This window comes from Callorhinus ursinus, unplaced genomic scaffold (assembly GCF_003265705.2).
Source record: "Callorhinus ursinus isolate GAN/ISIS: 27379988/994484 unplaced genomic scaffold, GSC_fseal_2.0 scaffold12, whole genome shotgun sequence".
In the NCBI taxonomy this organism is placed as follows: Eukaryota; Metazoa; Chordata; class Mammalia; order Carnivora; family Otariidae; genus Callorhinus; species Callorhinus ursinus.
The window spans coordinates 694,222-715,424 of NW_027397074.1; the positions used below are offsets into that span (position 1 = coordinate 694,222).

Sequence of the window (21,203 nt, forward strand, 5' to 3'; positions counted from 1 at the left end):
TGGTGCCCTCTGGCAGGAAGCTTCCAGTTTTCTGGGACAGCTTTTCCCACATTCTTGCTAAAAGCCTGTGGGTAGCTCCATGGCTTGGCAAATGGAACAAAACCTCCTGGATTTGAACCACTCTCATAGAGAATCCGTGATCACGCTCTGGGGCCGTAACAGGTTCATTTTTACATTTCCTGTCTTTAGCTTTTCTTAGACAAATAAATGTTTAAACTAGTTTGTGAATTTAATTTAGTTTGAATCCACTCAAGAGAACGTTGGGCTCATAAAAAGTTACCAGTTTCATGCATACACATGATTTAAGCTCTGCCTCAAAGAGTACCTCGTACACCATAGGCTCTTAAAAGTTTGGTTAAGGAATTACCGCAAATTATTAAAGCCAGCCTCTGAATTTCTTTCCTGGGTAGCACTTTTTAAAAAAGCAGATTTGTTATTGTTTGCACTTGAATGTGACAAAAATCACTTCTTTAAAAAGATCCTTACCAATCTCATATCAATCGCATCAATTCATCAGCTCATTTTTTTTGCATTTTTTAAGGTATAATTGAATCTTCTTTCCCTTTTTTTATGGAGGTCTGTAACATACAGCGTTCTCTTAGTTTCAGGTGTACAATATAATGGCTCAGCAATTCTGTACAGTACTCAGTGCTCGTCAGGATAAATGCACTCTTCATCCCCAGTACATATCAGATCAGTGATTCTCGACTTCATGTTAAGGGCCTCACTCAAGACCAATTAAATAGAACTCTCAGGTGTGGGTTTTGGGCACTTGGGAGGGGGTCTTCATTTTTTAAACAGTTTTATTGAGGTATAATTAACATACAACAAACTGCACATGTTTAAAATGGACAGTGTGAGGAGTTTTGACTTATGTATTCTCCTGTGTCACCATCACCATAATCAAGGCAATGACCGCACCATCTGTGGACCCCTAAGTGCCAGCAGGGCTGAGAACAGGCCGCAGGAGAGGCTCAAAATTGTGAGCTGCTTAAGGCATATCACTGGTACGGTCTTCTCATCTAATTTTTAATAATAACAACATCGATGAAAGTAATTACTTACAATTTCCCAGTCTACCCCATTGTCTCTTTTGAGACACAGTATGACCCATTAAGACCATGAGAAATGTTACTGTTTTTTATGTCAGGCTAACAGTGTTTCCCTCAACCTCTCTGACCCAGGAAGGGCTGTCTTAACACATTACCTGGGACTGGGGACCATTTGTCCGTGGGTCCTGCTCTGATAGGTTCATTGGAAAATTCAAGCTTTTCACAGTAATCTGGGCGAACGTGGTGGAACAGGCCACCAAGCTGCAGATGTACAGCAAGGGACAGGGGCAGGGCTCTGAAGGACCCACCGGGAACCTGGTGGGAATGTGAGCTGGAGCTGCTTTGCGCAGGCACCCAGCCTGAAGTCAACTGCTCACCAACCCCAGTGAGGGAAATGGAATTTGTAATTGAATAATGCTCCATGTATCAACTATGTAAGAACTTGACTGGTTGTGGCGTGCCTGAGTGGCTCAGTTGTTTAAGCGTCTGGCTCTTGATTTCTGCTCAGGTCATAGTCTCAGGGTCATGAAATTGAGCCCCGCATCGGGCTCTGTGGTCAGCTTGGAGCCTGCCTGGGATTCTTTCTCTGTCCTCCTTCGGCCCCTCCCCCTGCCCGTACTCTCTCTTTTCTCTCTAAAATAAATAAATAAGTAAAATCTTAAAAAGAGAGAGAGAGAACTTTATTGGTTATTTTTCAGCCAGTGCTAGTAAAACAGTATATCTTTAGAAAATGATGTAAAAAGCCAAATGGGATAGGATTAATGGCCCATACTAGGAAATTGGTTAAATGAATATGATTTATTTACATGGTAGACTATTACCCAGACATCAAAACTGTAGGATATTTAACGACTTGGGGAAATGTTCATTTTCGGTTGTTAGGTGAATAGAGCAGGTTACTAAATAATAGTTTAATTTATGACACCACTTCTGTTTTGAAAAATGTGTACACAGACACACATACATACAGAAAAAATAAAACACACGAAGACATAAAGACCAAAACATTGACAATTTTTATTTCTGCTGGTTGGAGAAAACATTCTATTTTAATTTTTTCTTTTAATTTTTCTGTACTTTTCATATTTTGAAAAATGAAAACACTTTTTTAATCAGAAAAAATAAATGCCACTGAAAGCTGCAAAATTTCCCCAAATAAAAAATCAAACCCTGTATAAAACAATCCAGTCAAAATGAAGTACAAAAATAAAAATCATTAGCATTCCAGCTTCAAACTTGTGCGTTACCCAGCAGGCGCCCACTAAGTGCTTCTCCAGCGATTTGAATAATGATGGCGCTCCGCAAAATAAATAAACCCCTGCTCAAGTTGGAACTGGCCCAGTTGCTTTTCAGAGTCATCAAAGCAAATTTGTTTTGTATATTCTATTAAACTCAAGTTCGAGGTTGCAGGGCATTTGTATTATTGTTGAAGTGTGTTGGCATTTCATTTCATTTTGACTGACTCCAACTGTGATTTAGCAAGAGGCCAGGGTGATATGCAAAATAAGCAGGTTTCTGCAGAGGGGCTCTTGCATTTGTCCTTGAAAACTCATTTCTGGGGAGTCTTCTCTCCAAAGTGGGAGAAGACCTGAAATGGGCCCACGCACCTCTCATGTTGAGGTAAAGTGGTTGAAGTCTGGCAGGGGCTCCCTACCTGCATCCCTTGCACCCAGCCCTCCGCCCCGCCTGGCCAGCGCTCTGTCCACCGCTGTTGCCACCGGTGGCTCCCCTCACCTCGCCCCTTCCCCGCCCCGCTTGCTCTCCTCATTCCACTGTCTTTATGGTATACACATGCGTTCATATCTCCTCTGGCCTAAAAGTGCCCCGCATCTCCGCTGCCCCCTACAGTTACCATTCAGTTTCACCCCTTTCTTCCACTGCGCGGGGCTCAGTGAGGTGGGCTGTACTTACTGCCCAGTCCCAGCCAGAGGTGCTTTCTCCCACCGCGGGACCCCCCTGCAGTTTCCTGGCACTTCACAGCGTGCGTGTCAGTCACACGCTTCATTGGCTGCTAGGCCAGACCTATTCCTGTCTTTGACACGATTCTCCCTCTACCTCTGAATTCCCAGGAACACAGCAGGCCCCGTGGGGACTGATTTCTGAGACTTCAGGGCATGTCTCAATTCAAGAATATGGAAAGATTTGTAACGTGTTTGGCTTTTCCCATGGGACATGTTTCCACTAAGTGCCCTGTGGTTTTTTTTTTTGATTTTTTTTTTTTTGGCATATATGTATCTTCTTCAACTTACAATGGGGTTACGTCCTGATGAACCTATTGTGAGTCAAAAATATCATAAGTCTAAAATGCATTTATTACACCTAATCTATCGAACATCACAGTTTAGCCTCTGGCCTACCTTGCTTGTGCTCAGAATGCTTACATTAGTGGATGGTTGGGTAAAATCATCTAACACACAGCCGATCTGGTAATAAAGTGTTGACTCTCTCATGTAATTTATTGAATATTGTACCGAAAGTGACAAACAGAATGGTCGTGTGGGTACAGGATGGTTACATGTATATGGCTTGTTGACCCTAGTGATTGCATGGCCGGCAGAACTGCAGCTCGCTGCCCAGCATTGCGAGAAGATAGCGCTGGCCCGGGAAAAAATCCAAATTCACAATTTGGAATGCATATTGCTTTCATACCATCGTAAAGTCAAACAATCTTAAGTTGAACCATCATAAGTCAGGGACTGTACCTCATGTCTAAAGTTAATTGGCTTTCCAACATTAACTCAAGTTTTATCTCTCAGCATCTTCTCCTCACAAAGTTTTGGTTTATTTGTTTGCTCGTTCAATGACATCAGCAGAAATATAAGAGGGATGCCATAGCACCAGGACAGACAGACCACATTCAAATCCCATCTCCAACATGGACAGGCTCTCTGACTTCGGGATGCATATGGTGCCTTAATATGCCCATGTAGAAAATCTGTACGATAATGGCCACTTTGTGGGATTATTGTGGGATTAACCGAAGCTTTGTGTAGGAACCTCAGCCCCTCCTCTGGGCCATGAAAGCCACTCACAGAATGCTGGAGCACACTTCCTTTGTTCCTGGCTCCCTCCTTTCACACCGGAAATCAGGTTCAGAATAAGGACACCGCATTGAGGTGTGGGTGCCGGGCAGCCATTAGGTTTGCGTGTTTCCAGTTGGTGTCCTGGCAAACTGCTACGTCACACTTGGTGAGCCTCCCGGGCAGTCACAAACAAGAGGCCAAGGGTCTCTTCTCTCTGCTTTGCTTAACCCACGGGATCTAGCTAAAGGATTTGAAAGACTAGAAAATATACATTGCAAGTATTAAAGCAGCAGATGGCCTTCATGTGTTGGCAGCTCCCTGTGCCATCAAGTGACTCACACGCCCCTAGCCATGGTGGAGGGAAAGGGGAGTGCCACGTGGCCTTCTTTTCTTGGAACTGCCATGTTTTTCTCGTCTCTGATGCCAGTGTCTTCTCACAGGATTTGCAAGAGAAGAAAAGTCTCACTGTTCTGGAAATGCTAGAAAACGTTCCCAAACTTTCTTAGCGTCCTTCCTAGCAACAGATCCAGTGACTTCCTCCTCATTTCTTCCGGGTGGCCCTGCTCTCATGGTGTTTATCACCCTTGGCCACCTACTAGCCATGCCACGCTGGACCATTTGTTCCCTTTCTGCGCCTTGTCCTCGCTTTTCCCTCCTGTAGGATGGGATAATAAAATCACCCACCTCGTAAAGTCGTTATCAAATATATAGATCAGATATATGCCCGAAGTACCCAGTATGGAGTAAACTTTCAATACAAGTTGTTCTGTAGTCATTCTGTCTGCATAAACGAATGCGCCCATGGGTTGGTGGGAGTGACGTTGATTGGGAATCCCAAAGCTCACCTCTGGAGTCCTGGTTTTGCCACTTACTAGCTGCAGTGAATTACTCATGACTCACCTAACCTTACTGAAGCTTTGTTTTTATCTGTAAGATGGCAAGAAAAATACTTATTTTTCAATGTCAAGGGAGATGACATTTGTGAAAAATAAATCACAAAATGCCATACAACACAAGATGGTATTATTAGCTCTCATCTCTGTCTTGGAGCAAAAGCTGCCGAGTCTTTGTTGTCCTTGTGTATCTTGCGGCATCCTGGGCAGTACGTTGACCCCAGTGGATCAAACAGTAATTGTTGAATGAATAGTTGAACAATTCGGCACAGCTGAGAAAAAAGAAGCAAGTCAGGGAAGGCCTCTGCTTGTTCAACAGAGATGGCGGGAAATCTACACGCACGCTCACGTGCTTTTTTTATAGACGGGGCCCATGGGGTTCTCCCTCTGAGGATTTCCAGTCTTACTTCACAAAGTCAGTCCTGGGAGGACCAGAAGTGTCCGGTTAGAGCAGTGAGGATAGGTTGGGTGGTTCCAGGCAGGCACACTGATCACCAGCAGAAACTGCACAGCTTCATGGTCTGACAGGAATGGTGCAGACAGAAAAACTGAGAAAAGCAGACTTGAGAACTTAAAAAGCTTTTCAGTGTGGGGCTCTTTACTATAAAGAGAGATCCTGTGAAGCTTACAGAAAGCTAAATTAGACAAAGCAGTTGACATCTTTGGGGAACAATTTCACTTTGGCATGGGCAAACCAGATGACCTAAAATGACAGATTCTGCTAATTTCCATGATTGCCTCTGGGAAGGATGGGGCTAACTTGGCTCAGTTTTTGCAATATGTTTCTCAAACATAACTTCTTGGTCTGCTGCACAGGTAATTATTCTAACGACAAAGTTCATGTTACCAATTATCTCAACTATGACCTAATTTTCTCTAATGATGCTGGAATCTAATTCTTCTGGGTTTTGCCATTTCTACCAACTTAAATGTTAAAACCTTTATCCAGCAGATGAATTGTTTGGTCACATCAGTTTATGTAGCTATTTATAGCTTCAAGATGATTTGCAGTCAATTTGAAGAATTGGTAATTATTAATTTTAGGTAATGACCTTGACACTAAAATACATTCATTTTTATCATGGAATACTACATCAAAAACTAATGATGTAATGTATGGTGACTAACATAATAAAATAAAATACATACATTCATTTTTATTTGTTAATAGTCTTGCTTTTGCTATTTTTAATACCACTCTGTGAAATAGTGCCTTATTTAGTGTTTTTGTCATGGCATGGACGTCATTGTAGATGGCATGCTTGTCTAATTTGTAGATGGCACGAAGGTGAAAGGCATAATGACTACTTTGGAAGGGCAGAATTGAGAAGTCAAGAATTTTTGGCAAGTTGGAATAATGAACTCCATTTTAAAAAGGTGAAATATTAATGGGGTGAAAATAAAGCCTTTGCTTGGTTCTAACAATACCGTCAGAAAGATAAGGGAGATCTTCGTTGTCAACCTGACTCACAGCTGTAAGAATGGCCTGTAAATGAGGTGCTGCCATTTTAGTCCATATGTATGGCGTGTTTGGAGCTGTAGAGAACAGAGACTCAGGGCCCCCTAAGGAGTAAGGACTTAACCACACAGCTTCCTTGTCTTGGTCTGGAAAGTGGGGTGTTATCAGGGTCAGGCAACCTCAGGGATGCCTCTTCTCTCTCATGATCCCTCTTTTGGTCTTTCGGCTTCCCTCTGCATATTCCAGAGGTTTTCCTCTGACACCTGACATCTACTCCAAATCCCAGAGAGAGCTGGTTTGATTGACATGGCTGATTATCATCTCTCTTCTGGGACAGGACCCGTGCACAAAGCTACCTCATGGATCATCCCCCAAGCTCTGTGGGACACCCCTGCGTCAGATGCCCACCCCTGGTCCAGTCAGTGGCCACCTCTGCTCAAACCACAGATTACCCCTGCTTTTTGGAGCAGTGGGCTGTGGTGGGGAAGTTTACATTAGAATGTGAATCTGGATATGTCTCCAAAGGCAAGAATTGGGACCAATGAGTGAAAGCTTCAGGAAGCGAGGCTCAACCTCATACAGAATCCCTTGAAATGGAAAGACCATAGGCAGATAGGTGGTTGGATACAGTGACCTTTCTAGGCCCCCTCCAATTCCCAAAACTGTGTGTTTTTATCTTTATTGCTACTCTTTTATTTCTTCCCAGAAGGGTCTAATGAAAATGATCTTTTTGCATTATTACTAAAATGAGCCGTGAAGATAATTCTGCCACCACATAATTAGGATATGCCTAAGGTGTCAGAAACAGTAGCGTTTTTGCCTTAGCCTCTTGAATAAAATATATTTCATATGTGGAATATTTGTAAATTGGATTTTATTTATAGTCAATAACAATGCCATTTAAAGAAAGGAGATAATTTACATAATGTAAATGTAACGGGGCAGCAAACTACAACAGGAATACTTCTCCAAGATGATTGAAGGAGAGTGTAAGAACGTTTGATAATTTTTTTCCAAATGAATTGTAAATGATGTTCCAGATACTTCAGTTAGGCTTTTAAACTCAGATTCATGATGGCCTGAGTCAGTTAGGGCAGATTTTCGTGGTGAATCATCAGATTGTTGCCCAAGCAACTGAAGTCTCTAAAGTAGTGTAATTAAATCTCACTGTTCAAACTCTATTAATTTGGAAGTATATGTGTGCACATGTGTGATGTAGTGTGTGTGTGTATGTGTGGTGTGTGTTTGTGTGTGTGGTGTATGTGTTGTGTATGTGGTGTGGTTGTGTGTGTGTGTTTGTGTGCACGCATATGTGGTATGATTGTGTGTGGTGTGTGTGGGGTATGTGTGTTTGTGTATATGTGTGTGGTGTGTGTGTGTGTGGTATGTATGTGGTATATCGTGGTATGTATGTGGTGTGTTTGTGTGTATGTGTGTGATGTATGTGTGAGGCATGGTGGGTGTGTTTGTGTGTGTGTGAAGGGAGAATAAAAATCATTCCATAAAATGTCAGTCCTGTCACAAACAACAGAAATTAGTATTTAATCTGAGAAAATCTGAAAGCACCAGGAAGACTCCAGGATGCCTCTGTTGCCACTTTCCAGTGTGAGAATGCACTGTGACCAAAAAAGACAAAGCCAACACAGAGTGGAGCAGTAGCCTTGCCTCCAACTTTCTGTTAACTGTATTCCCACTAGGAAATACATGGGTGGGAGAGAGACTAGCTTTGTTAAAAGTCTAGTTCCCCCTTTCTAGAGATAAAACTAAGCTCACTTGGCTTCAATTTCTTCATTTGTAAATTGTAAATGAATTATTATAATAATAGTAGTTAGGTCTGAGAATGTTGTGAGGATTGAAGGATTTCTTAGCATAGTGTCCAGCTCATATGAAGTGCTGTGATCTAGCTAATAGGATTCTTTTTTATCCTTATCATTCTGTAAGGGATGGGAGCCCAGAGAGCCTATGGCATCAGTCCCTAGTCTGTGTGTGGCTCCATGTCTTCTGGTCTTCCCGGCCCAGCCAGAGAGAAACTTGTGTCCAGCCCCCACTCAGGACCTGACATTATCTCCCCAGAAGACTTGATTCCATCCTAGCGGTGTTCTTTTGCTTGGACCTTGCCTATGTCACCATACTTCTCAGAGCCCCAGTCTCCTCTTCTCAAAAATTGGGGCACTATTTAATTTTCTAGGGTCTTAAACTTTAGATACTGTTAATTTAAATCATATTTGTTTTAAGACAAACTTGAATTATCAGGTGCAAACCATTAGGGAGAGGCCAAATGTTCGAGCTAGATGAACCATCTGGAAACATCTTCTCTGACTTTGCGTCTTTGGAAAAAATGCCTGTGCTTGGACTCCAACCCACCTGAGATTCTCATTTCATGTCAGGGATTTATTTGGCCTGGATGGAGCCAAGCCAGTGATACTTCCTATAAGCTCTCCAAGTGCCCACAAGGGTGAGAAGCACTTAGCATGCCCAAGGTCAGACCCTTAGTGCTGGGAGCAGGTCTAGCACTCCTGCCTTCTGCTCTCCTCGCTGCACACTGACCCCAAGTTTTGGTTTAAAAGAGGTTTCTGAATACTCTTTTCTGTGATTTTTACCCTTTCTCTTAAAAGTGAGGTATTAAACAAACACAATATTCAGCACTTCTATTAGGTGGTTTCCATTTAATGAAGGCTTCATTCCGTGTCTTTCTACCTTAACCGTATGCTTGTTTTCTTACAGTGATGTGTTTAGCAACCCCCTTTTATTCCCAGATGCTTTCTTTTCTCACTGACTTCAAAGCCACCTCTAAAATGTAATTGCATTGCTGAGTTCCTCCCTGACATCGTCAACCTTGATCAAATACTTCGTCCTTCACTGTTTGTTCTTTTCAGTCGGTATTAGATTCTTCCCAGCCACAGCTTGTGTGTTGATGTGATTGTAAAGCGACCAGTATTCCCATGAAGTATTAGAGGAGAATAAGATCAAGTGCCTTTTTTTCCTCTTTAATTTGTGTGCACAGTTGTTTCCTGCTGTTTAGGGGTCATTCAAACTCCTATCCTACACGAAAATGTAATTGGAATTATGTTACCTGTTTTCATTACCTGTGGCCATGAAATTGCTTAAAGTCTTGAGACATTGATGTTTTTAAGTACAGAAATGTGTTGTTAAAATTAATCATGGAATTTAATATGTAGTAAGTTCCCCTTGTCGAATTTAGTAGGGTGGTAGAATGAAATATCAGCTTAATAGAATTAACTAACCCAAAACAATTTACACTATTCTGTATTTTTGTTTTTTGTTTTCTTTTTTCCTATTCAGGAATCCTTGTGATATTCTTTCTCAGCACCCACTACCCCGTTTGTTGAAGACTTTGCTCTCAGCTGTTGGCATCATTCTGAGAAAAGGACAGCTTTCAAACATCAGGGAAACTTTCAGGAGACTTTTGGCCCCAGTGGATCTTTTGAAGGTGAGAGCAAATCAGTTCTCTCTTTGTCTTTAGAAATCTAAATTAGCTGTTCTGTGTTCTAAAATCTACTTCTTGGAAAAGAGTGAATAAGGGAATAGATAATTGAAAATTCTCTACAAAGAACTGAGAGTTTTTCTTTTTCAGGAGAATTTTTTAGTAGTTATGAAGGAATTCAAGTGGCTATTTTGATGCAACAGGAATTTATTTGAAGTTGTAGCTCTGATCTAAGAAGACTTATTTGAACACAAACACATGTGCGTGCATGCATGCACGCACCTTGAAAAAATCAATAACATTTCTGCTCTCAGAGGAATTTCTTATGTATTTAGGGTTTCTGAGAGCCTTCATATTTGCCTTACCCTGCCTTTTAGAATTTTTGAAGGATAAAACAAAATAATATCTATCTATGAAGTATTATTTGCATAAGAAAAACAATTACTATTTTCAAATATTTATAATCCTCCAAAATACTCTTATACCCTCCAATCTGTTTTTCTTTATAGTTTGATTAACTTTTATTTTGATTTTTGTAAACTTTGCTAGGATCGCAAGAAGCAAAAGTGATAAGTCCTTACCTTCAAGGAGTATCTGTCAAATGCAAGAGACAGACAAATTAGATATGACCAACTCCAATATGATGAAAATGTATTGAGAGTGCGTTAAGGAATGAAAAAGACACTGAATGCAGCCTGCGGCCAGAGATTGTGTGTGTAAAAGTAGGCTTCTTGGAGGAGGTGACCCCTGAAATGGCCCTTGAAAGATGACTAGGAGTTGGCCTGGTGGAGTGGAGGAGGGTATTGCCGGCAGGAGCAGTGGGAGAGGGGTGTGAAACCTGCGTGCAGAAATAAGTTGTTCAGGGTTGTTGAACCACAGGTATGAAGGGTGTGTGTGTGTGTGTGTGTGTGTGTGTGTGTGTGTGTGTGTGTGTGTCTAAGCACTGAGGGGTTTTAAGATGTAGTCAATGGTATTTTAGGTATGTTACCTCGGAGAGAGTATAGAGAAACAGCTGGAGGTGAGCAAGATTAAAGGAAGATTTGTTTTGCACTGATCTGGTGAAGAGATGACAGGGATGAAATTAGAGAAGAAGCAATGAGGAATAGAGGAAGAGAGCTTTGAAAGAGCTACACTATGCTGGATTTGGCAATGGTTTGGGCATTGGAAGTGAGAAACTGTTAGGACCTGGGATTCTCAGGTTTCTGACTCCGGTGACATAAAAGGAGATTAGGGGGGAAGCAGACCTGTCTTGGGGAGGAAAGGACTTTGAGGTATACATGAGACATCTAGGTAGAAATGTCCACTGGGTAGCTGGAAGTGTAAGCGTGGAGGTTAGGGGAGGGTTCCAGGCTAGAAACGTTGATTTGGGAGTTATAGGCAATAGTTAAAAATCTTTTTTGAAATATAACTTTGATTTTGTACTTAAGCTTTCAAAATAAGTCAGAAAAAAGACAAAAATCATATGATTTCACTTATATGTGGAATTTAAAACACAAAACAAATGAACAAACACACACACACACACACACACACATACACACACACACACAACCCCAGAAAGAGACTCACACATATAGAGAACAAATTGGTGGTTGCCAGATGGGGGGATGTGGGGAGATGGGTGAAATAGGGGAAGGGGATTAAGAGGTACAAACTTCCAGTTATGAAATAAATAGGAGCACCTGGGTGGCTCAGTCGTTTGAGTGTCTGACTCTTGGTTTCGGCTCAGATCATGGTCTCAGGGTTGTGACATTGAGCCCAATGTGGGACTCTGCACTGGGCGTGGAGCCTGCTTGGTATTCTCTCTCCCTCTGCCTCTTCCCCCGTATACCCCTCCCGTTCTCTCCCTCCCTCTCTAAAAATAAATAAAATAAAATAAAATACATAGGTTATGGGGATGAGAAGGTACAACATAGGGAATAGAGTCAATGATATTGTAATAATGTTGTTTGGTGAGAGATGGTAACTACACTTATTGTGCTGAGCATTTCATACTGTATGTAACTGTTGAATCACTATGTTGCACACCTAAAACTAGTATATTATGTCAACCATACTTCAATAAAAAAATTATTCGTTCATACACTTAAAACACAACTCACTGCATTCTCAATTTCCATTTCATTTTGACATGACCTATCATTTCATTTGTATCTGTATTTGTTGTTCTTATTTTCTTAGTCTAATAAATTAGGGGTCCCCTGAGTGGCCCAGTTGGTTGAGCCTCTGACTCTTGGTTGCAACTCAGGTCATGATCTCAGGGTTGTGGGATCAAGCCCTGTGCTGGGCTTTACACTCAACAGGGAGTCTGCTTGAGATTCTCTCTCTCCCTCTCCCTCTGTTCCTCCCCGACCATGCTCATGCACCATGAGCGTGCATATTCTCTCTCTCTCTCAGTAAATAAATAAATAAGGATCTTTTCCTAGGGACAAATGTGGAGACTTTTTTTAATCTGATGAAAGGAAGTTTAAGCCGGTATTTAAAAAAACAATGACAACCCTAAGATTTCGGAGTTATAAGCCTGTGCCATTCTTCATTTGAATTCAGAGTATTTACAGAAATTATGTAAGGAACATGCCTTGTTTTTCAAAGGGTAATTCTTTTTCTGTTTATCTCCTGGTTTCTTATCTAGTCATCATTTTCATTGCTCTGCCCAGGATATGAGCGTTGCCCATGGGAGACCGAGCAGGATCTTTCCTGCGTTCTCCAGGGTGCATCAGGGTCCCTCCTTTGGGTTTTTCCAGCATCACTCAGCACGTCATGAAAGGAGCTGTTATAACAGAGGCTGCACTGTTTCAGAGCAGTCTGCCCCACTTAGACATTACTCAGAGCCTTCTTTGAGGGAATGTCATGGGTAAAAATTTTAAATTCAAATAATATGGACAATTGTACTATTTTGAGTGAATTTTATTTGATTACTATGGCCTTAATTAGCTTACTGACTTTTTTTCCTTAAGACCTGTTGGAAAATCACAAAATGCTTCATTTTTATTCTTTCTAGTCCATTTCTCTACCATCTTTCCAGAAACTTTACAGATCTGCTAATCTATCACTTTCACTTTTACACAAAAGAATATTAATTTGAAGCAAAATTAAGTAACTGACCAAATGCTAACAGCTAGAGTCAGAGCCCTGGTCTGTTGAAACTCAGGCTGCCCCTTCCACCTACTCATTTTCTTTTATTCCACATCTTTAGTGCACTGTGGGGTTACCTAGTATGTCTTAAAGTAATAAGAAATTGAGTTAAGTCAATCCATTCATACTGATGGCTTTTGCCTTGGCCAGTCGCTCTCCATTCAACAAGCAGATTTTGCTTTCTTATTTTAGGCCCTGATGAACGTTTTGTGTTTAATTTTGGTAATTTTAAACTTTTTTAATGTGGCTTTTGTTTTTGTTTTCTCTAAGCTGGTTCCACTACTGAAATGAAGGATCAGTAGAGAATCAAAACCACCCATGTTTCAGGTCTAGTAAAAAAGGACAATCATCTCAACATTCGTTATCCAGCCAATTTTTCCCTACCAGCTACTTTCATTTTTTTTTTAAGATTTTATTTATTTATTTGAGAGAGAGAGAGCACACAAGAGCAGGGAGGAGGGAGAAGCAGACTCCCCACTGAGCAGGGACCCCGGGATCATGACCTGAGCTGAAGGCAGACGCTTAACTGACTGAGCCACCCAGGTGCCCCCCTACTAGGGACTTTCAGTAACAGTGTATTAGGCACATTCATACACAGTTCAAGTAGTGGCTGAACAACCCAGTTTCCAGTTTTATTTCCCCTTTTAAATAAAATACAACTTTCACACATTAAAAAAAGGGACACTCATTAATTATTTTAGAAACCAACTCTTTTAAGCCCAAGTGATTTTTGATTTGGTCAAATACATTGCAATACCTGGTGGATTTTATGTATAGAAAATGAATTTATGGAAATGCTGAGTTGGTGTAGCTTAGACTGATGGCACATGCTTGCAAGTTGTAGGTGGTCTCAAGGACAATGAACTGTTCTCTGAAATTCACAGAGTGGTCAGTCATTGCTGTGAAAGCAGTGGGCTGTAAGTCGTCAGAGTGCGTGTACAGAACATGATTCACTTATCCCGAAAGCTGCCAGTAACAAAAGGAGTTTACACTCATTGATGTGCAGGGCCCAAGAAATAGGTCTTCCTGTTTGGTCTCTCTCTTTTTTTGCTCTGTGCCTGTCTCTGCGTCTCTTTTTCTGTCTCGCTCATGTTCTGTGCATGAGAGACACAAACTAACATGTCTCCAAAGCATGCAACCCTTGGCAGTTTGTGTTTATGAAACTGGCAGTAGAAACGGTATATCATGGATATGGGAAGCAGGTGAACCACCCTTCATTTGGTAAATGGGGGGCCGGTATAGGGAGACATTGATAGGCTTGCCCTCTGCATAGCTTGGCTACGTTGGCAGCACAACAGCATGAATAAGGATGGACAGATATGGGAGCCACTGAAGAAGGAGAGCACAGAATGGTAGGATGGCTAGGAAAGGGCACGCCAACCTTTCTCCGCTGTAGTTTGGCTCGGTCATAGGGGCTTCTTCTGAACTGTCTTACTGTGGGTAGGGTGCAGAGTGCAACAGTATTTAACATGCAGACAGAGCACTGCATAGAGTATGTTAGCTGTGGAGTTGCCACGTAAACGTTATTTAAAGTTTGGGAGCACCTGAGCGGGTTAGTCGGTTAAGCACCCGACTCTTGATTTCGGCTTAGGTCATGATCTCAGGGTCATGAGATCGAGCCCTGTGTGGAGCTCCGTGCTGGGTCTGGAGCCTGCTTAAGATTCTCTTTCTCCCTCTCCCTCAGCCCTTCCCCTTCCCCCCTCCCCTGCTGGTACACATTCTCTCTCAAAATAAATTAAATAAATAAATAAATAAATAAATAAATAAATAAATATTTAGAGTTTGAAATCGTATCCAAGTATTGAAGCCCTCCTTCCACCCTGTGGTTTGAACACAGAATCCTGCTGGACGAAGATTGTTGGGAACCACTCCTATCAGAAAGTAGAAGCCATAGGTGAGTTGCCATGGTGAGACTTTTGAACGGGCAGTCTTCCAACGGGCTCAAATCATATTTAACAATAAAATGTGTTACCCTACACCCTTCCGTACTGTGGGATTTTAAAAAGAAAGGGAAGAGGAAATGCTGAGCCACCAACTTTTGATACAAATTCAATCCCACTATAGAGGTCATAGACTACATCAGCAATTTGTGGGCCATTTTGGCAGAGGACAATGACGATGGATTTCTAATCAGATAACTTTGCTGCATTTGAATTTTCACTCTTCACTGCCTTTTGTTGTTTGCATATTTTGGAAATTATTCTTGATTCAGGTTTGTTATTAACTTTTTGAACTCCAGCTTCTGTGCTGGTATCTTACCGCTCATGTTACAATGAGCACGGTGACTGGAGAATTTATTTTTGCAGTCATTAATAGAATAGCAAGGCAGCATAATATGAATTAATGGCTCTTCACATTTTCCCATCATATAAGCTGGATTCATTATCCCCTGGGATCTATTTCAAATTCATGCCCTGATAAGCCATTCTTGCTCATTGTTGGCTTTCTAGCTTTTTAAAAGCTTCTGCATAATGGATACACAGATAACAATAAATGATAAATACTTCTGATTTTAAACTTTAAAAACATTTCTGATCTCATTATAAAGTGGAAAATGAAACACAACTTCCACTTCATGATCAGTAGCCAAAGTATTTGGGCTGGTTTTTTGTTTTTTAAGCAAGAACCGTCCTGAGGCAATTATGTCTTTTTTTTTTAAGATTTTATTTATTTATTTGACAGAGAGAGACACAGTAAGAGAGGGAACACAAGCAGGGGGAGTGGGAGAGGGAGAAGCAGGCTTCCCACGGAGCGGGGAGCCCAATGCGGGGCTCGATCCCAGGACCCTGGGACCATGACCTGAGCTGAAGGCAGACGCTTAATGACTGAGCCACCCAGGCACCTGGCAATTATGTCTTTTTAATGCCATTTAGAAAATAAAATCTGTGAGGAAAGATTGAGAATAAAAAAAATTATTGAAGGTACAGAACTATGGACAGGGTTTTTTCATCCCTTATGTCATCTTTCACCTGGAGGACCATGTATATTTTCATCAACCAGGACTGTTCAAACATGGTGACATCCACTTGGGTAATAATTATGTTACCGGTATTTCAAATTATTTTCTGTCCTTTCTGCTTCCCCTCTTTGCTATCAAAGTTTTCATGTTTTATTTAGACTCACCATTTTAGTGTGTATGTATCAGACGGAGAAAGTGTCACAGCAAAGGGACAGAGTCCCAGAAATAGAGATAGATTCCTCATTCCCTACACATGAGCTAAAGCAGTATTTGTGGGCCTTTAGCCCCACTCAATCTTATTTATTTCTTCGGCATTAAAGCTATGTGATTTCTATTACTTACAAACCTGTAAATAGGTACACAGACCGGTATCCAAAGTTGGGGATCGGAACACACTCACAGTAATTGAGCTGTGATATGCCACCCAGGTGCCCTGCCCTCTCTAGGACTGAGACACTCTTTCCCCAGCTTCTGGGGGTGTTGACAGCTGAGAGCTCAAGGCTGGATCCCTCCTTGCTGGTTGTCCTTAGGCCTCGGCTACAGAGAGTTGCCTCCTTCAAGGTTATACCACCTGACCCGGGGCAGCATTGTACATTCGATGACTGGTCAGTTTGGGGACACAAAGACCCTTGCCCCAATTCAGGACAACTCTCTAGGACTGGTAGGGTTCGCTGGGGTTTTTGTTGTGACTGTTCCACAGCCCAGCTTCTCCTACTGCCTTGTCCTGCTTTGTTCAGGCCCAAGAGCCCTCCCCCATAAAATCCCTGTGTGGCAATCCCCATCTCAGAATCTAGCTCTAGGGAAGCCTGACCTACAGCAGCCATCCATGGTCCATGTCATGCATGTGTTTGCGTGAGTCTGTGATTATGTATCTTTATAGCACTGTGAGAAGGTCATAGCTCTGGAATCAGAATCAAGATCTCTGACAATCTAGCCCAGGCCCTTCCTGTGAAAAATGGGGATGACAACACCTACCTCTTAGAGTCATTGCCAGGATTTGGCAGCAAAGTGTTCGGTGCTTGGATATAGGCAACGTTCATTAAATTATACCTTCATTGTAATTACTGGCAATTTCTGACCAATTGGTTATAATACAGAATGCATTTTTAATGTCATTTTTATTACAACATTTGCTTTGGTAGAGAGTGGAGGTTAATAAAAGATGCATCACCTGCAAATTGAAATCATTCTTCCACATGGTTAGTCCCCTTTTATAAAGTGTGTGGAGAAATTGGGCCAGGTTCCAAAGGGAACCTAAAGTCATTAAAGAGATGGAAAGAAAATTCTATGAGTAAAAATGAAAAATCTGGAATTGTTTAAGATTGGGGGATTCAGGTGTATGTAACTCCCTTCTATCTTCAAGTAAATGGAGATCTTTTGAGGAGAGATATTGGACATGTTTTGTCCATGTTCACAGAGGACAGAACAAGAGAAAATGGACATAAATTAAAGGAGGAAGATAGTTGGGTTTGTATCAAGGGAATTCCTCTGCTCTTGGACAATAAGACATGGAAAGGAGCTTGTGGAATATACAGTTAAAAAAATCTTCAAAGCAAGGAAAAACAGCATTCAGTCTTGAATCCCTGAAATGCTCCCCAGAGCATTTATGGAGAACTCTGAACTCTGTGATTTCAGATTTCAGAAATGATTTTTCCAGAAACTCAAACACATATGCTCTGTTTTGCAAATGGAAGAAGATCATGACTATTTATCCACATTTGTTTTCTTTATAACTAAAATCTCTTGTAGTATCTTTGAAAGTGTCCATAGAGATCTCCTATGTGGCTTTGTGATAATCTTTTTCATTGAATAGGTGTCTTTCCATATGTTTTAAAATCTTTTATCTCCTTCTCCCTCTGCCTGCCACTCTGCCTACCTGTAAAATTAAATCAAAGTCTACTGTCCTGAGTTATTTATTTGTACCCAATGTAAGTTCTTTTGAAACTCAGATCTTGGGAGGACATTGTTAAAATACTCCTGAGTGTGAAATCGCTACAAAGGGCTTTCAGACAACAACAGGAAGTCTGGAGCTATGGAGAACAAGTTTTTCAATTAATTGCTCAGAGATAAGATTAAAAAGTGGATATGGGACTAAATGCTCTTTGAAGACCTCAGTGTCAGAAGATAAAGGGAGGGCACTAAGAAGTTTCTAAATGACTCCTAAGTATATTGGATTTTGCATTTTCTCCTTGGCATATCTTGTCAATACGAACTGGCCGAGACAGGATAATGGAGATGAAAGAGCATTTTTTGGATTGGCAGCCAGAACTCCTGGCTCTGGTTCGGCCTCAGCCACCAAATGAACTGTTCTTCTCTCATGGAACTATGTCTACCTAGATTTCCAGTTCCAGCATCCTATCTTAGATGCTTATCACACTACAGTACCTTCACCAGACCTGAGAGCTTGTCCCCAGGGCCCCTTTGCCTCTTGACCTAAAGCAGTTCTGCTTTCATTCTTTTTTAATTTTGTAATTTTTAAAAAACATATATAGGTAGATAGAGATTTCATTTCAGTTTTCGCTTGATTAAATAGATCCACTGCTAGAAAACGGAGTTTTAAAGGTATTCTTACTGATTCCCATGTCTTCAATATTCTCCCTGATAGAGCTCATTAAAATACCAAATTCCATTCCTTCTCTTACTGCTAAGCTAAAACTCTTCAGATGACTCTCTGTGTCATGAGGAAAAAGTGCACAGTCTTTACCCGGCTATTCCAGGCCACTCTACCTCCTGCATCTGTTGATCAGGCCTTAATGTTCTAACACATGAGAATCTAACACAATCTAACACAATGAGAATAGAGCGCTTGGTGCTGCCTGCTGGCTGGAATGACTCATCCAATTGAGTTTCCTTTCTGATTTTGCTCAGCATTGTCCCTGCCCTGCTCCTAAGCTACCTTAAGCCATTCTCTTCCTTTTAAGCATACCTCAAAACACACGCTGTCTCTCCACAAAGCCTTTCTTGATTGTTCTAGCCCCTACCAATCTGGCCCATCTCTGAAATCCTTTCATGCATTTGGGCATTTATACTAGTCTGCATTACGTTTTACCCAGTTGACTCTGGTGTTATGTAGACTGCATGTGCAGCCATGCCCCCGGGGCATCAGGAGTATGACAGTGGTCACAGTGACCACCACCCACCTAGGGAAATACATGTGTCTGAATCCTCCCAAATTGTTTGCACTTTGGGTCCTTCAGTCATTTATGCTTCATGATCTTTTTAATAATGGCGATAATGCTGCCATTCTTTGTTCTTTGCAATTTACAAAGTACTTAGCATGTTGTTAATTCTAGCCTCACGATGACCCAGGTGGTAACTAGGGCAAATGAGTGTCTGTCAAACGAGAAAACTGCACTTGGTGGGGGGCACCTGGGTGGCTCAGTTGGTTAAGTGTCTGACTCTTGATTTGGACTCAGGTCATGATCTTGCGGTCCTGGGATCGAGCATCGACGAGCTCCCCGACCTTCTTAAGGATTCTCTCTCCTTCTCTCTCCACCCCTCCCCCTGCTCATGTACCCTCTCTCTTTCTCTCTCTCAAATAAATCAATCTTAGAAAAGAAAGAAAAGGAAACTGCGCTTGGGGATATGCCTCCAAATCTTAATGTGAAACCCACAGCAGGCACTACCAACTCTGATCTTCAGGCTTCTATTTTAGTGTCGTACACACATGTTACTAAAAGCATGGGCTACAGACAAGCAGCAAGGGCATCACCTGGGAGCTTGTTAAAAATGCAGAAGTTCAGGCCCCATCCCAGACCTGCTCAATCAGAATCTGCATTTTAACAAGATGCCTAGGGATTCATATGTACTTTAAAGGTGAAGTACTGTAATTTAAGGACAATTTCAGCCCCTGTGGTAATAACATGAAAGGGTTTTATTTCTATTCCTATTGTTGCTGTCAGATCTCCCTTTCCTTTGAAGAGGTCTCTAGCAGATCTGATAGATTTTTAGAGACTTTCAGGTTTTTAAAAGTTTCATACACTCTAGTCTGCTTTTAAAGCTTCAGACTCATATGGAAATGAAAGCTTTCTTTTCCCCCAGCCCAGCCGTGCCCTTCAACAATTTTTTTTCCTGTTCGTTTTGTTTACCTGCTCTTAAGCCAAATATACCCCTTCTAAACTCTCACTCTTACTGGCATATCAGGGAGTAAGAACTTTGGTTGCCCCACTCAACTGTCAATGAAACTCAGAATTGAAAAGCAAGCACACATACCCAACATAAAATAACTAAGAAACTGCAGCCTTTATTCATCATATTTCACCAGGTCATTGGCCCCAAGAAGGACATACAGTTGTCTTTGGCAAAAATGGGAGTTGATGAAGGTATGAGACTGTACTTCATTAAAAAGGAGCATTTTTCAACCTCTTGTTCTTAATTGTTATTGAAATTTCTCCATCTTCTTTAGCTAGAAAGCCAAGAGTTAGAGCTATTCACCATGAGCCAAATGACTGCCCTTGTTGGAGATGGAATGCCATGAAAGTCCCTGGACTGTGTTCATTAGAATTCTTGGGATTGTGCATCACCCAGTCCCAGCTCTATATTCTGTCGGACTTGCACTCCTTGTCTTCATCCCTGCAATCAGAGTGTCGTTTGGACTTTCCTGCTGCCTCCTCCAGGTCTTGTTTGTTTTCACTTTAATGTGACAAGAAAAGGCAGCTTTTGTCTTTATTTCTGGTTAGCAGACTTCATAAATATTCATTAGCAGGTTCCCTTTCCAGCTACTATTTTGTAATTTGTTATTTTTAAATGAAACCTAAGTGAAAAATAACTCCCAATTCTCATTTTAATACATTTGAGTTGTTAATCTTGATTTGGGAGGTCATGAGCCAGACAGGAGTGACTTTTGAAGGCTGTTTTCTTAGGCTACATGGTTCTGAGAAGGCACGGTGTGTGTGTGTGTGTGTGTGTGTGTGTGTGTGTGTGTGTGTGTGTGGTGTATGCACGTGGTGTGGGGTGTGCATGTAAGTGTGTGGTGTGTGTGTGGTGTGTGATGTGTGTGGTGTGATGTGTGTGGTGTGTGTATGTGTGGTGTGGTATGGGTGTGGACTGGGTGTGGTGGGTGTGGTGTGGTGTGTGGGTGTGGAGTGGATGTGGTATGTGTGTGTGGTGTGGTATGTTGTGTGTGGTGTGTGTGGTGTGATGTGGTGGTGTGTGGTGTGTATGGTGTGATGTGGTATGTGTATGTGTGGTGTGGAATGGGTGTGGGGTGTGTGTGGTGTGGTGTGGGTGTGGTGTGG

General features: G+C 41.7%; 1 protein-coding gene across 13 annotated transcripts in view; it reads left to right on the forward strand.

Moving 5' to 3' along the window:
• NRCAM (neuronal cell adhesion molecule) overlaps window positions 1-21,203 on the forward strand; it is a 287,773-nt gene that overhangs the window by 59,737 nt on the left and 206,833 nt on the right. For 12 of the 13 annotated variants that reach the window (XM_073898647.1, XM_073898653.1, XM_073898652.1 and 9 more), the window contains exon 2: window positions 9,731-9,878. The exons of the other annotated variant lie outside the window; for it this stretch is intronic. The gene's annotated coding sequence lies outside the window, so the exon portion shown is untranslated. The remainder of the gene's footprint in view (window positions 1-9,730; window positions 9,879-21,203) is intronic. 13 annotated transcript variants of the gene reach the window in all.